This window comes from Eptatretus burgeri, unplaced genomic scaffold, assembly GCF_056783735.1.
Source record: "Eptatretus burgeri isolate ZD-2024b unplaced genomic scaffold, Ebu_testis_v1 Ebu_testis_scaffold_664, whole genome shotgun sequence".
Lineage (NCBI taxonomy): Eukaryota > Metazoa > Chordata > Myxini > Myxiniformes > Myxinidae > Eptatretus > Eptatretus burgeri.
In genome coordinates this window covers 5,001-20,000 of record NW_028222613.1, presented here as the reverse complement: position 1 = coordinate 20,000, position 15,000 = coordinate 5,001, and the positions used below count along the sequence as shown (strand labels likewise).

Below are 15,000 nucleotides of genomic sequence, written 5' to 3'. Positions count from 1 at the left end.
CCACTTTTCATAAGGTATTTTTCTAAGCTACGCCCACTTTTCCTAAGCCCCGCCCACTTTTGCTAAGCTCCGCCCACTTTTCATGAGGTATTTTTTTCTAAGCCACGCCCACTTTTCCTAAACCCCGCCCACTTTTGCTAAGCTCCGCCCACTTTTCATAAGGTATTTTTTTCTAAGCCACGCCCACTTTTCCTAAGCTCCGCCTACTTTTGCTAAGCCCCGCCCACTCTTACATCATTTCCAGTTCATCTCTGACTCAGAAAGAAATCACTAGAAAATTACAGGATGTTATGGTTTTGAAAAATTTCCCAATGAAGGCTTGCCTAGGCTTGCCCAGGGAATTTCCAAAGGAAACCACACCCACCAGTCTTTCTCTATAAAAGCTTCAAACCCAGGCTCCATTTTAAACATTTGTTTTTGCTGGCAATGGTGTTTTGTGTGCTTGTCTCGAACTCTCTGTCTTCTATGGAACTAAACCTTCAAGTTGATGAACTGGATTCAAACCTCTTATCTATTGAGGTAAGATTTTTTATTTTCCTATTTTCAAACTTTGATTGAAGCATACTCATTTAATAATTAAATAACTTAATTAATACATTATTATTTTCTCTCACAGGAAATTGTATCTGAAATACAAAAAGAAAATACTGCTTTTGCTACAACTTGGGGGGAAATTGTTGGCTTGGTTGAAGACCTTGAGTGGGATGACTTTGGTGTTCCTTGGAACTCTCTGTCTTGTATGGAACTAAACCTTCAAGTTGATGAACTGGATTCAAACCTCTTATCTATTGAGGTAAGATTTTTTATTTTCCTATTTTCAAACTTTGATTGAAGCATACTCATTTAATAATTAAATAACTTAATTAATACATTATTATTTTCTCTCACAGGAAATTGTGTCTGAAATACGAAATGAAAATACTGCTTTTGCTACAACTTGGGGCGAAATTGTTGGCTTGGTTGAAGACCTTATGAGCGACCAAGACCCACAGAACGAGTTCGTCCTTGATGACCCAACCAAAGACTTATACCTTGGAGACCAGCAAAATCCTGAAAAAAGAGTTTTACAGCAATAGTACTCATTGTGAGTTATCAAGACAATACCCACTGAACAAGTTATACCTTGATGAGCCAGAATACAAGTTTTACCTTGGAGACTCACAAATTTTGAAAAAATCAAGAAATGAGTTCTGCCTTGATGGTTTAAATAACTACCTTGGAGACTCAGGAAAAGGGTTCTGCCAAGATGGTTCTAAATATGGGGCCTACCTTGGAGACACAAATTTTGAAAAAATCAGTAAATGAGTTCTGCCTTGATGGTTTAAATAACTACCTTGGAGACTCAGGAAAAGGGTTCTGCCAAGATGGTTCTAAATATGGGGCCTACCTTGGAGACTCACAAATTTTGAAAAAATCAGTAAATGAGTTCTGCCTTGATGGTTTAAATAACTACCTTGGAGACTCAGGAAAAGGGTTCTGCCAAGATGGTTCTAAATATGGGGCCTACCTTGGATACTCACAAATTTTGAAAAAATCAGTAAATGAGTTCTGCCTTGATGGTTTAAATAACTACCTTGGAGACTCAGGAAAAGGGTTCTGCCAAGATGGTTCTAAATATGGGGCCTACCTTGGAGACTCACAAATTTTGAAAAAAATCAGTAAATGAGTTATCCTTAAGAGACTTTGTAAGTTGGTTTTACTTTGAATACTTGAAATGTGGGTTCTGGATTGATAACTCACAATGTGATACATATCTTGGAAACTCAACGGGAATGTGGTTATACCTTGAAGACTTGGAAAGTTGGGTTTATGTTGGACACTTGAAACTTTTTTGGGGGCTTTTATTTATTTATTTATTTATTTATTATTATTATTATTTTATTTATTTATATTTTGGAGACTTTTGGAGTTGCTATCACTCTTTGGGATCTAAACCAATCGATGTAGTTCTTTGTTGGATGGTGCTTGATGGGAGCAAGATCAAGAAAGTTCTGGGAAGAAAGTGCAGGCTTACTCCCCCTTTCTACGTCATCAAACCTGAAAGCCTTAAAAGACAGAATTGGAAGAAGAGAAAAAAACGTATATATATATATATATATATATATATATATATATATATATATATATATATATATATATATATATATATATATATATATATATATATATGTGGAAATCTCATTTTGAAAAAGACTGTGTTGGGTGAGGATTGAGTTGGGGTTGAGATTTTGAATGTGAGGGTTGGGGTTGAGATTTTGAATGTGAGGGTTGGGACACACACACATACACATCAACAAACAAAAGTTAAGCCTTGACTATTCAGTTGAGGATTCTGTGTTTGGGGTTCACAGATCTAAGAACGTCCCCCTTGACACACATTATATACTGTTATACACCTCGGACTTGGCCCTCGAGTGTCCACAACGGTGTATAGTAGGAGGGAGTGAAGCGCCAACCTATTGCTCCCATTACACACACACACACACACACAAACAAAAGTTAAACCTTAACTATTCAGTTGAGGATTCTGTGTTTGGGGTTCACAGATGTAAGAACGTCCACCCCTTGACACACATTATATACTGTTATACACCTCGGACTTGGCCCTCGAGTGTCCACAAAGGTGTATTATCTGCTTAGTTTTGTCTTTTGTAATTCCTGTGAATAAAATGAACCTAAAATCTCTTCCCCTTCCAAATCATATATTTTATAAGTCCAAGGAACTGTATCTATTACATCAACAATTTTAAAAAGTTCTTTCGTCCATCGTTCAGTAAAACCCTTTTCAAAATGAGATTTCCACCTATATATTCTTACGATATCACCAACTTTGAACTTAGGTTTTCTGACATTAATCTCTTTTTCATATTTTAATTTTGTAAATGTTTCTGATGGCTTCATATTCGTTGACGTGTGAATCGTGTCATTATACTTATCCACAATATCCTGAATAAAAGATAACCATTGTTGTGAACCGAGTTGTGTGAATTTTTTATATCGTCTCTCTTTTAAGGTACGATTAAAACGTTCAACAACAACTGCCTTCCCTTCATTAAAGGTACTGTATAATGTAATACTGTTATTTTTTAGAAAATTCATAAATGTCTTGTTATAAAACTCTCTACCCTCATCAGTCCACAATTTTTTAGGTTTTCTCTTACTTTTATTAAATATCTGTTGAAAAGCTAACATAAGAGTATTACCTGTTTTGTTTTTTAAAGGGACAACCCACGCATATCTACTCCTCAAATCAATAACGGTTAAAGCATACTTGTACCCCTTATCATTATTGAGTTCAATCAAATCAGCAGACCAGATATAATCAACTTCCTTGGAATAAACTTTCCTTCTCTGAAACTTTGTGAATATTGGTTTATGTAATTCATCAGCTAATTGCTCTTCAGTCTTAATGGCATCATTAGAGCCTATAAGTTTTTTGAATTTCCAAGTCCAAGTTTCAATTTAGCACTAATCATCTTCTTCACGATGAACCTATCAACTTTTTCTCTCAAGGTTGGATTTTGTATCAGAGACAAATTATACAACATTTCTCTATCGGCTTCATGCTTTTCTTCCAACGTTGTGGTATTCCCATAATGAATATCGTGTCTCATGCACACTTCATCAACTCTATTGATTGGTTTACTCCAGGATTTAGGATTGTCTGCCTCATCTAATCTTTTATCCAAGTTTGTGCCTGGACCACAGAAAGAATAACCTGGAAGATGTAATTCCCCTGGTATTCCAGTAGTTGTAAATTTACTTCCTGATAAAAACTTTTGTATATCTCCTCCGAGTTTGTGTTTGGAGATAAATTGATTTTTTTTGAACCACACACCGAACATATACCTTTTTGTATAACCCTGTTATTTTTACTTTTAATATATGAAATATTTTTAGTATTAGTTTTCTTTTTACATTTGAGACAATAACTCATTTATTTATGAGAAAAATTTCTGCAGAGTGCAAAAACCTTTTTAGTTTCCAACATGCACATTTGAATCTTAATTTTTAAAACATAAAGAATCCTTAGAAATGCCTTCACTCTCTCCTCCATTTATTTAAGAAAAAACTTGAATTAAAATCCATATCTTGTCGATGCTAATAGTCTTGTCGAAAGTATTGCAAATAGACTTGTCAATTCTTTGTTTTCCTCCTCGGTGGGTTGAGTTATTTTCTGTAATACCACCAATCTTTTTTGAATCTCACTGGTTTCCATATTTTGATATTTATTCATTCTCTCTCTTTCCTCCCTCTCTCTCTTCTCTCTTTCCTCCCTCTCTCTCTTCTCTCTTTCCTCCTTCTCTCTCTTCTCCTTTTCCTCCTTCTCTCTCTTCTCTCTTTCCTCCCTCTCTCTATTCTCTCTTTCCTCCTTCTCTCTCTTCTCCTTTTCCTCCTCTTCCCTCTCTTCTTCAACTCCTTCCTCATCCCTTACTATACTTGAATCGTTTACACCCCATAGAATATTATACATATATTCATCAGGATTTCTTGTTATTCCTGTATCCAAAATAATTTTTTTTACAACAGGAAACCAATAAAATTTCTTTTGAATTTCTAAAAGAGCCTTACCTTTTCTTAACCTTATAATTTTTTCATTATTTAACATTCTAATTAAATCTAAAGTTGTCGGTTTATCAACATCAGCATAATGCCAATCTTTTATTGAAAATACCTCATTCTTATGTTGTAGAACATATTTATTAAAATACCGAATACCCTTTTCTTGAAGGTATGCTTGAACACAGAAATGATAATTTTCTTGAAGCCTTCTTGCTGTCATTTATGTATTAGAAATATATGTTAGAATAATATTATGGCACGAAACACCTCCCCATCTTCCCAGAGTTAAATCATTTTGTATTTCCTTACTTATTATATATAATCCTGTTTTTCTGTTTTCATGAGATAAACAAGGGCAAAACCATTATTATATTTACCCTTATTAAATTCTTTTATTTGTTGTTTACTAATCGTGGCTCCACAAAACTCATTCTCGATACCAAGTGGATAATATTCTTCCTTACGAGACTGATTTAATTGTTCCAGGTCTTCGAGGTTAATTTTAAATGACCAATTATACCCTAAATCATTCATATCATACCCCCATTGTTCTATTCTCATACAAACGATACGCCCTTCTTTATAAAAATTTATTTTAATTCGAACTGTGAATTCTGTATGACCTGGAGATAATATCAACACTTCTGTATCTTTAGAATACACAGCCGTTTTATTTAAGTATATATATTGTGATAAATCGCTTAATCTCACCAAGTCATTCGCGTCAGTCAGGCTTGGATAATTTTTTAATTTATAAGCATTTTTCATGTTAATATTTTTGTTTATATTATATTTATGTCGTTCAGCCTGTGCCTTTGTGTAATAATTTGATAAATCAATATCCAGTTCTTGAGATACACCAAAGATAGAACCATCTTTACCAACATAAGTCATTTATATTAGATTAAAAATAATATCATAAAATTTTTTATTTTTGTTGAGTTGAAATAACACATATAGACATAATTGACCACAACACTTGGAATTTAATTCTTGGACTTGAAATGTTTGAGAAACACCATTCTGTAAGAACTTTATGACTTCAACTGGTGGTGGAAGACCAAAACTATCAAAATAATATTTGTCTTGACTATTAAAAATACAAACCCAATGAGAACCGTTCCCATCATTATCTTCTAAGTTCATAATAATATTCTTTGTATGTTTTGACACATTTGTTAATTCATCTCTCATACAAATAACCACATTATGAATTTTTAATTTCTTACAATATTTGACAAGTTGTAAATTTGATGTTGTATTCTTTCCAAATTCTTTCAACCACTCATCAATGCTCATTTATTTATTAGAAAGATATAATCCATTACCTCTTTTCGTTAATTTTACACCTGCTTGTGCTATAGAAGAAAGCATATCTCCAACTAACAATCTCGCTTTATCAGGCAGACCTTCAAGTTTTTCAGCAAAATCTACAATTACACCACTTCCACTAATTTGTTTCTCCAACTCTTTGTTATGTCTTTCCAATTCTTTTTGAGCCTGGAGTTGAGCCTTCCTTTCGTTGGCAGTTTTGACCGCTGTTGAAATACCACCCGTCAATGCTCCAACCGCACTTAAACCAGCAAATAAAGGAATTAGAAATGGGAGAAATCCTCCACTCGTCTCTCTTATTGAATATTTTTTCAACATTGGTTTTGTCATTTTAATTTTAAGTGAGCCAGTGTCATTCAAGATTTTAACCTGTTCTCTTGTGAGCAAAACATCAATTCTTACTGCTCCTTTTCTCTGAATTGTATTAACGTTAATTGTACAAGGCTTTTGATTTTGAACACAAGATGATAGTTTATGAAGATTGATTTGATTAACATATACCCCAGTTGGTACTTTGCCACTCATTTATTTAACAAAAAATTATGTGAGACTAATCATCACACCATTATCTGTATTAATCTGCAATTCTGTTTCTTCCAAAAGCAAACAATATGTATCAACTTCTTCACTCTCTCCTCTTTCAATGTATAGGGAAGTATCCACTCGATTAGACTTTATAGTTTCTTTTTGAGCGCTCAGGTCAAACGTATAGATTGTATACAAACTTTTAAATGCTGTCATATCTAAAATAGGTTCTTTATTTCCATTACTTTCACACACCTTTTGGTAAGACTTGTATGCTTCAGCAAAATCATTTTTTTCCCAATTAATTTCCAATCTATCTCGTGGATAAAATGTTCCATCTAGAGAAACGCGAAGTTGTTTCACCTTAGCATTATCACTCAATGCATTATTCTTATCAGTCGCAGTATCACCATCTGGCTTTTTAAAAATCATCCACAGATATCGTGGCTTTCCTTCCAGAACACCCAAATTCCACGTGTAAGTAGTTTGATTGAGTTTAACGTGTTGACATCTTCTTTTGAGGTATGATACACTGAGTGGTTTCTTTGAGTTAAGTCTTCGATTCAACATCTCTTCTGTTTTAAGATTAGGAGTATATTCACTGATATACCAAATCATCTCCTCAATTACAAATTTATTCTGATCACCAAAAGCATTACCAACACCAAAAAGCAATCTATTTTCATTATCATTCCTTTGTAGTTGAAATCTAATTTTAAGACCATACAGAACTTTATCATAATCACAAAATCCAAATATACCTTTAAGAGGAACTGCCACTGTAAAACTATTTTCTGCTTTTGTATCATCATTATACATTCCTTTCCTTTGAATATATCCAGGGTCTGTGTTTGTTCCCGTTGACATATCAGGAATAAAACCTTCGACAGACCCCTTTCCCATTCTATCACTGAATGTATAGAGTGTAAATTTCATCATTTCAGATACAGCAGAGACATAATCAACCGCTTCAACTTCTTGTGTTCCAATATACAATCGCACACTATCAAACATTTTCCAGAAGAAATCATTTACAAGTGTAGCGTTTGTGTTATTCCCAGCCTTAGTGAATTTAAATTTACACAACAAGAAACTTTCGGAGAGATTCAAATAGGTTTGTTGATTATTTATTTCAAAACTTTTTGTACCATTTGTATTCCAGTCTGTTCCAGTTATTGCATTTACCTTGAAGTAATCTTCTTTTTTAGTGGAGTTTGAGATAATAATAGTATCATCCAAATCATAGATACTATCAATTGCTTCCATACTTGTATTTATTTAGGAAAAAAGATGTTAAAACTTTTGAAACCCTGATCCAAGTATTTGAATTATTTTCTGTCGTTCTTGGGGGGACAACTGAGTTTTACCTTTCTTAATTTCTTTTATTGCTTGTAATTTATGAGATTCTTTCTGAGCATCTTTTATACTCTTTACAGCACCTGCTACATTTCCCACAGCAGAAGCAGTTGAACCAATTAGGTCTTTATGTTTAAGAATAGTTGAACCAATACCCATGAGAGTATCAATTATCCCATCTCCTCTAAATTGATGTCCAACACCCCTTTGTCTCTTAGGTTTATAGTATCCTCTACCAAGATACATACCTTCACCCTTGTAGTACGGGGAAAGGAACATCCCATCCCCTGTAATTATTTTATATTTTCCCAACTCGTGCTTCCTCACAATAACCATCGTATTTATTTATTGAAAAACTTCACGAAGGTGAATTCTGATGGATATAACTTCTCCATTAAAAGAGATCACACGATTATCTTGGTCGGTTATCCTAAAATTTACTCTGTGTATGGTTTTTCCTGACACAGGTAGATAAACCAAATTTTTAGGCTCCATATTGAATTTATAACCAATTGGGGTTGAGTATGCGCTGAATGAAAATATTGTATTTGTTTTTAATCCATCATTATAAGCACCATCAATCAAATCACAGTGAATTAACACCGAATTTATTCCTGAGGATATTTGAATGACATTATCACTGTAAAACGTCCCATTAGTTTCAATCTTTTTTGAGGAGAAACCTAATAACTCTCTAAATGAATTATCAATTGTGAAATCAACCTTGTAGTTATTTTTAACTTTAATCGTTGATTTTGAAGTATGTTTTTGAATGTTTATAACAATATTTTTTGGTTCATCACCCTGTTCTTTCATAAGACGAGCAATTTCGGAAGATATTTGAGAAATCTCGTATGCTCGATGAGACTGTTATCGTTTTGTATCCACTTCCCGGATTATAACTAAACTTGTCATTTTTCTCGGTTATATTAAATAAGGTATTATAAGTCTCCATGGACAATAAAGATGCCTCATATTCTTTTGTTGTGTCAAGTTGTAGTGGGTATGGGAATGAAGATGTGTGGTCGCTTGTTGTGAAATTAAAACTCAGGATTGTGCTTCTCATCTTATTTAATATGAGATAAAATGTCTTTATATTGAGATTTATTAATTATTTTCATGTTCATCAACTGGTCTAAAATGGCTGATGCTTCATTAAAACAATTGTTATTTCCAGCCTTCTTACTGCCGAACAACAATAACAGTCTATTAACTAATTGCGATGGGTCATTTGGAAGAAAACTAATACCTGAACCAAGGATACTTAAAGCCTGAATAATGTGTTTCTCCTTCTCATTCTTCCTACTTTTACCAGAAAGAATAACCTTATAATTTAGAGTGTTCAGCAAATCAATATATACTCTATCATCATTATTTTCCATATCCAATGGTTTATCAATATACTTTGATTCATCCCTCACAGTTGAACCTTGTCTTCCATCTTTTGTGAGAAGAAACATTAATCTCGGAGTTAGTTTAACAGGGGGTTGAGCATAACTTAAGAACCTTAATTCATCATTAAATATCAATACCTTTTCTTGAACAAGATGAAATATTGCTGGTTGTTCTGTTGGAATGAGTCCTGCTTTGGTTTTTGAATCCGCTGAATATTCATTGTTTTGAACAGCATTCACAATATAATCAGGGGGTTGATTAATCTCTTCCAGTTGTTGAAATAAACCTTCATCATGTTCTAATTCTCCAATATGCTCTAATTCTTCCTCCGTCATTTGACTGAAATCTTTTAACATTTGAAGCTTTCTAGGAGTATATTCTACTGTGGGAACTGTGGAAACATCTTTCATTTTTTCTTGGGAAGTTTTTAAAAGTGGTTTAAAAAATTTCTCTTGTTTTTTTTCAAATGCTTCTTCGCCCGTTAGTTTCTGTCTGCGTTTCTTCTTTATGTCTTCCTGTTGTTTTACAACTTTTGAAACCAACTCTTGATGTTCCTTAAATCTTCTTGCTCTTTCTTTTGTATCCATTTATTTATTGTAAAATATCATTTAATGAATTGTAAAGATCAACAGGGAAATTTTCCTTTTCTTCATCATTCAAGTAGATGTGTTCAAATAAATCCTTTTCTTTAAATATTTCATCAAATTCTTTATTAACATTAATGCGAGTTGTAATTTCTTCTTCACTAATCCTTGTATCTCTGCTTTTCATACGTTTGTGTTGAGTTTCTTCATCAACATCAAAACCGAATGATAAAATCTTCACTCCGCTCAGATATTTAATAATTTGTCTCGTTCCTTCTGGATTAGTTTCTAATATCCCAACACCACCAGATTTTAGTTTCTTTAACTCACTCTTACAATGTGAATATTTTGTTGTACCAAGAGAAACCTCCTCAAATATTTGTCCTTCATTCCTCAATCGCATATGTTCCTCCACTGAAATATAGTGATAATCTTCACCTTTTACTTCTCCAGGTCTTATTGCTCTAGTTGTTGTTGATACAATGCGTATCACGGGGTGTTTTTAAGTAAATTTACAATATTCTCATTTGTACTACACAAGAACCTTGATTTATGAAAGTTTTTTCCAGAAGCAGATTTACCCACAAGATTTATAATAATAGTTGTCATTTATATATGTAATTGTTTATAAAACAAAAAATATATCCCTTAATATCTCATCTTGTTTCACAACAATATATTTATATTTTTCAGTCGTGTGCTTCATATAATCCTCAAATTTCTTTTTACTACATAATGTAGAACAATTATCTCTCCAAAAATTATTGATATCTATTGAATTTAACTTGAATAAAATAAAAGTATTAGCATTGTTTCTGATGGAACGACGAGGAAGTTGAAAGTACGATTGACTAAGATAAATACAATTACAAGAAGAATGTCTCCCTCTCGTGTAGTAGCTGTCCATTACCGTTTGGTTTCTCTCATTAACACAATCATCAAAGATAACGAGGTTCTTTTGATTTATCCAAATCTTGGGGAGACGGTATATCATCCGTATTATCACTAAGAATACAAGTTATAAGATTTGATTTCTTTTTACATCTCTGTGTATCACAAAATAGTTGAATTATATCTTCAATGTTATAATCATTTAGGTTTTTTTGACGTTTAAATAAACCTATTATATCTTCTTTTTGAAGACCAGCATTAAAACCTTGTGAGAGTAGTTGATACTCTGGTTGAAAACTCGACTTTGTGAAAATTATTAAATTGTCATAATCTAAAAAGTTGGGAGTGAGGAGCATTTTTAAAAGTAAGCAGGTTTTTCCACATCCACTTGAACCAACTATGAGACATCTTAATGAATTTGGGAGATTTTTATGGTTGTTAAATTTTATCTTATTTTCCCAAATAGGTAAAAAATCATTCATTTATATATTTGAAAAACAGGTTATTTAATTTATTATTAACTTTTTTAGAAACTCTATATTTTATCCTAAGTTCAGGTTTAATTTCAAGATAATCCATTATTTTATTTATACAATATCTTGTGTTGATATTTCCCTGAAAATTACATCCATGAATAATATACAACAACAATCCTTTGAACATTTCTCTTATACGTTCAGTTTCTTCCCTTGTAAGGAAAGGTGTGTTATCATCCTCATACTTTACATTCATTTCTCTAATCAATCTTGTAAAGTAATTCATTTTTGGTGTAAATCTAAAAGAATTATTTTCCTTTTTATATTTTTTATTATCATTAATTAGAAGATAATCACAGAATATACATTGTTTATAGGCTTTTGACTCTGTGTTTAATCCCTGTCTTTCACACGCAGGACAATTCTCAAATTTGTCATATGGAGAATCAGGAAAGTCTAGCATATTTATAAAGTAAAACTTTACTTAAACTGAAATTCATCTATACTTTCAGTTGTATATTACCATCGATATCGATATACTTTTTTTCATTATCAGATTCAACGACAACATTTTTTATATTAAAGGTAATTTTAAAATTATCGTTAACTACTATTGAACGAAATGTCATTTCACCTGATATATTAACATCCTTTATTTCATCAAGATTTACATCTTTAGGGTTGTTGAAAAAAATACAAATTTCTCCTTGCATATTACAGATGGTCTTATCTTTTCTTTCTAAAGCTTCATCCATAAGGTTTTTGTTCTTTGATACTTTTTCTTGTTTCATTGCTTTTTCTAGTTTTGAATATATTACTAGAAGGAGAGGAGAAACTTTTGTTAGAGATACTTTAATTGATGTTCTACCAGGTATACTAAAAGCCCTTCCACTGAAGGAAATTGAAGAACTCATATTATTTACCATAATAGTTTTTATCCAATAGTTGTTATATTTATCTTTGTTCAATTTTACATCCTTGACATATTTCTCAGTATCTTTAACAGATGAAGAGATTGATTGAAACTTGTCTTTTGTGTCTTGAAACATTGTATTTATTAAGTGAAAAAGTTGGAGGATAAAATGTTTTTAAGCACAGATTCACCTATAAATTAAACGAAATTTTCATCAAGAAAATTTTAGTTTAAGCAAAGTTTTATTCTATAAATATGGTGAATACAACGTACTGCGATGTTTGTAATCACGAATATAAACATTATAGAAAACACCTCCGAACCAACAAACACACATTTAATCTATTTCATCAAATATCTCCTCTTGAGTTGGAAAGAAAACATTGTGATATCTGTTCAAAGGATGTTTTGAAGAGTAGTTATAATCAACATCTTCAATCACAAAAACACAAGAAAAATGAGTTTAAAGTAAAGGGAGACTATTATATTAAAAACACTGATGAGGCATTTAAAGGGCATATAAAAATAAGGATTTTTCAATTTGGAGAACCCGGTCCATCATCAATAGCTGAATCAATTGAAATAGTGAAACCCGATGTTGAAAAATTTATTAAAAAGACATTAAAAGAAATGAAAACTTTAAAGTTTTATATGGGAGTGAAAATGAATATGAAAAGACAAGATGAAGAACAAACTCCTTATATGAGAACAGATCTTCATTTTATAACATCATTTCAAGATTTTTTGAATAGTGGGGTTTATGAAGAACTATCAAGACAAGAGGAGGATGTTGATAATACAGTGGTAGGAAGTGGATTCAATATTAAAAAAATCATCTTTTTAGATATACACATTCTAAAATCAAACGCTCTTAAAGCTTGTTCTTATATTGAATTACCAAAAGAAATAAAACTAAAGAAGGCAGTTGTTAATATTAAGAACAATGATAATAAATGTTTTCTCTGGTCTGTTCTTGCTCACTTACATCCACCAAAATGTAATTCAGAAAGAGTAAAACAATATATGAAATATGAGAATACCTTGGACATTAAAGATTTTAAATTCCCAATGCCATTAACAGATATTCCTAAATTTGAGAAAAAGAATAATCTTTCTATTAATGTATATGGATTAACGGATACAAACAAAGTTCAAATATTAAAAATTTCAAACAACTATAAAAATGAAGAAACACACATTGACCTTTTATATTTTAGTGTTGGAAAGAATTCACATTACACATACATCAATAATTTATCAAGATTAATCTCTTCTCAGGTATTCAGAACAGCAAACAAAATATATCCTTGTAAGCGATGTCTTAATTCATTTCATACAAAAGAACGATTAGAACAACATTCAAAATATTGTAGTAATCATAAATCAGCTGTAATTACAATGCCTAAACCTGGTGAAAAGATTTATTTTGAAGATTATAATAAATCTATCATGCACCCATTTGTGATATACGCTGATTTTGAATGTATCCTTAAAAAGATAAATACTGCTTCTCCTAATCCAAAAGAACCATATACAAATAAATATCAAAAACATATTCCTTGTGGTTTCTGTTATTATATCAAATCGTCTGTTGGAGAAAAGTATAACAAACTTGAACATTATCGTGGAAAAAATGCTTCACAAGAGTTTGTAAAACGATTAGAAAAGGATTGTATAAGACTCACTAAATTAATGAAAGAAACAAATGAACCGATGAAATTAACCAAAGAAGAAAAATTAGAATTTAGAATGAACAATATCTGTCATATTTGTGAGGGGGAAATTAAGGAGTCTAAAGTTAGAGACCATTGTCATCTTACTGGTAAATATAGAGGTCCCGCTCATTCCTGTTGTAATCTTAATTATAAATTACCTTCTTTTATTCCAGTCTTTCTTCACAACAGAGCCAACTATGATACACATCTATTTATAAATGAACTTTCAAAAACACCAGGGAATATTTCTGCTATAACAAACACAAGTCAAAAGTATATTTCATTTTCAAAAATGATATTCACAAAACCTTTAACTCGTATTAGGTTTTTAGATTCTTACAAGTTTATGGGAACACCACTCGCCTACCTCGTATCAAATCTAAGCTCCACGGACTCTTTTCCAAATCTTAATTCATTCTTTCCAAAAGAGGAAATTCTCACTCAAGAGGAAATTCAGATTAAAGAGAGAATTCAAAGTAAAGAGGAAACTCTAATTAATGAAGAAATTCTAACTGAAGATGAAATTCTAATTATAAAGAAAATTCGAACTAAAGAGGAAATTCAGATTAAAGATGAAATTCTGATTAAAGAAGGAATTCTTACGAGAGAGGAAATTCAAACAAGGAATGAAATTCAAAGTAAAGAGAAAATTCTTACAAGTAAGGGAATTTATCCTTATGATTATATGGATTCATTTATGAGATTTAAAGAAACACAACTTCCTTCAAAAGAAAGTTTCTATAATAACCTTTATGAAGAAGAGATAAGTGATAAGGAATATAAACACGCACAAGAAATATGGAAAATATTTAAGATAAAGAACCTTGGAGAATATCACGATTTATATCTAAAAACAGATGTTTTATTGTTAGCTGATGTGTTTGAAGCTTTTAGATCACTCTGTCATAATAAAAATTGTTATGGATTAGATCCTGCCCACTATTTCACAGCTCCTGGTTTAGCTTGGAGTGCAATGTTGAAAATGACAAAACAAGATATAGATTTAATCAGTGATGGTGATATGCTTTTGATGATTGAGAAGTCCAAGAGAGGTGGAATATCACAAGTATGTTCAAAAAGATATGCGAAAGCAAATAATAAATATCTCCCAAATTATGATAGTGAAAAAGATAGTAATTATTTGATGTATTTTGATGCTAATAATTTGTATGGATGGGCAATGTTTCAATCTCTGCCTTATGGTAAATTAGAGTGGGTGGAAGAAAAGGATTATGAAAAGGCTTTGATGA

The 15,000-nt window shown here is 31.7% G+C and overlaps 1 long non-coding RNA gene across 1 annotated transcript; it reads left to right on the top strand.

Moving 5' to 3' along the window:
• Positions 1-410: 410 nt before the first annotated feature.
• On the top strand, positions 411-2,046 carry LOC147007109 (uncharacterized). Its single transcript, XR_015054396.1, has 3 exons — positions 411-519; positions 617-793; positions 891-2,046. It is a non-coding gene; the product is annotated as an uncharacterized LOC147007109 (long non-coding RNA).
• Positions 2,047-15,000: the final 12,954 nt, after the last annotated feature.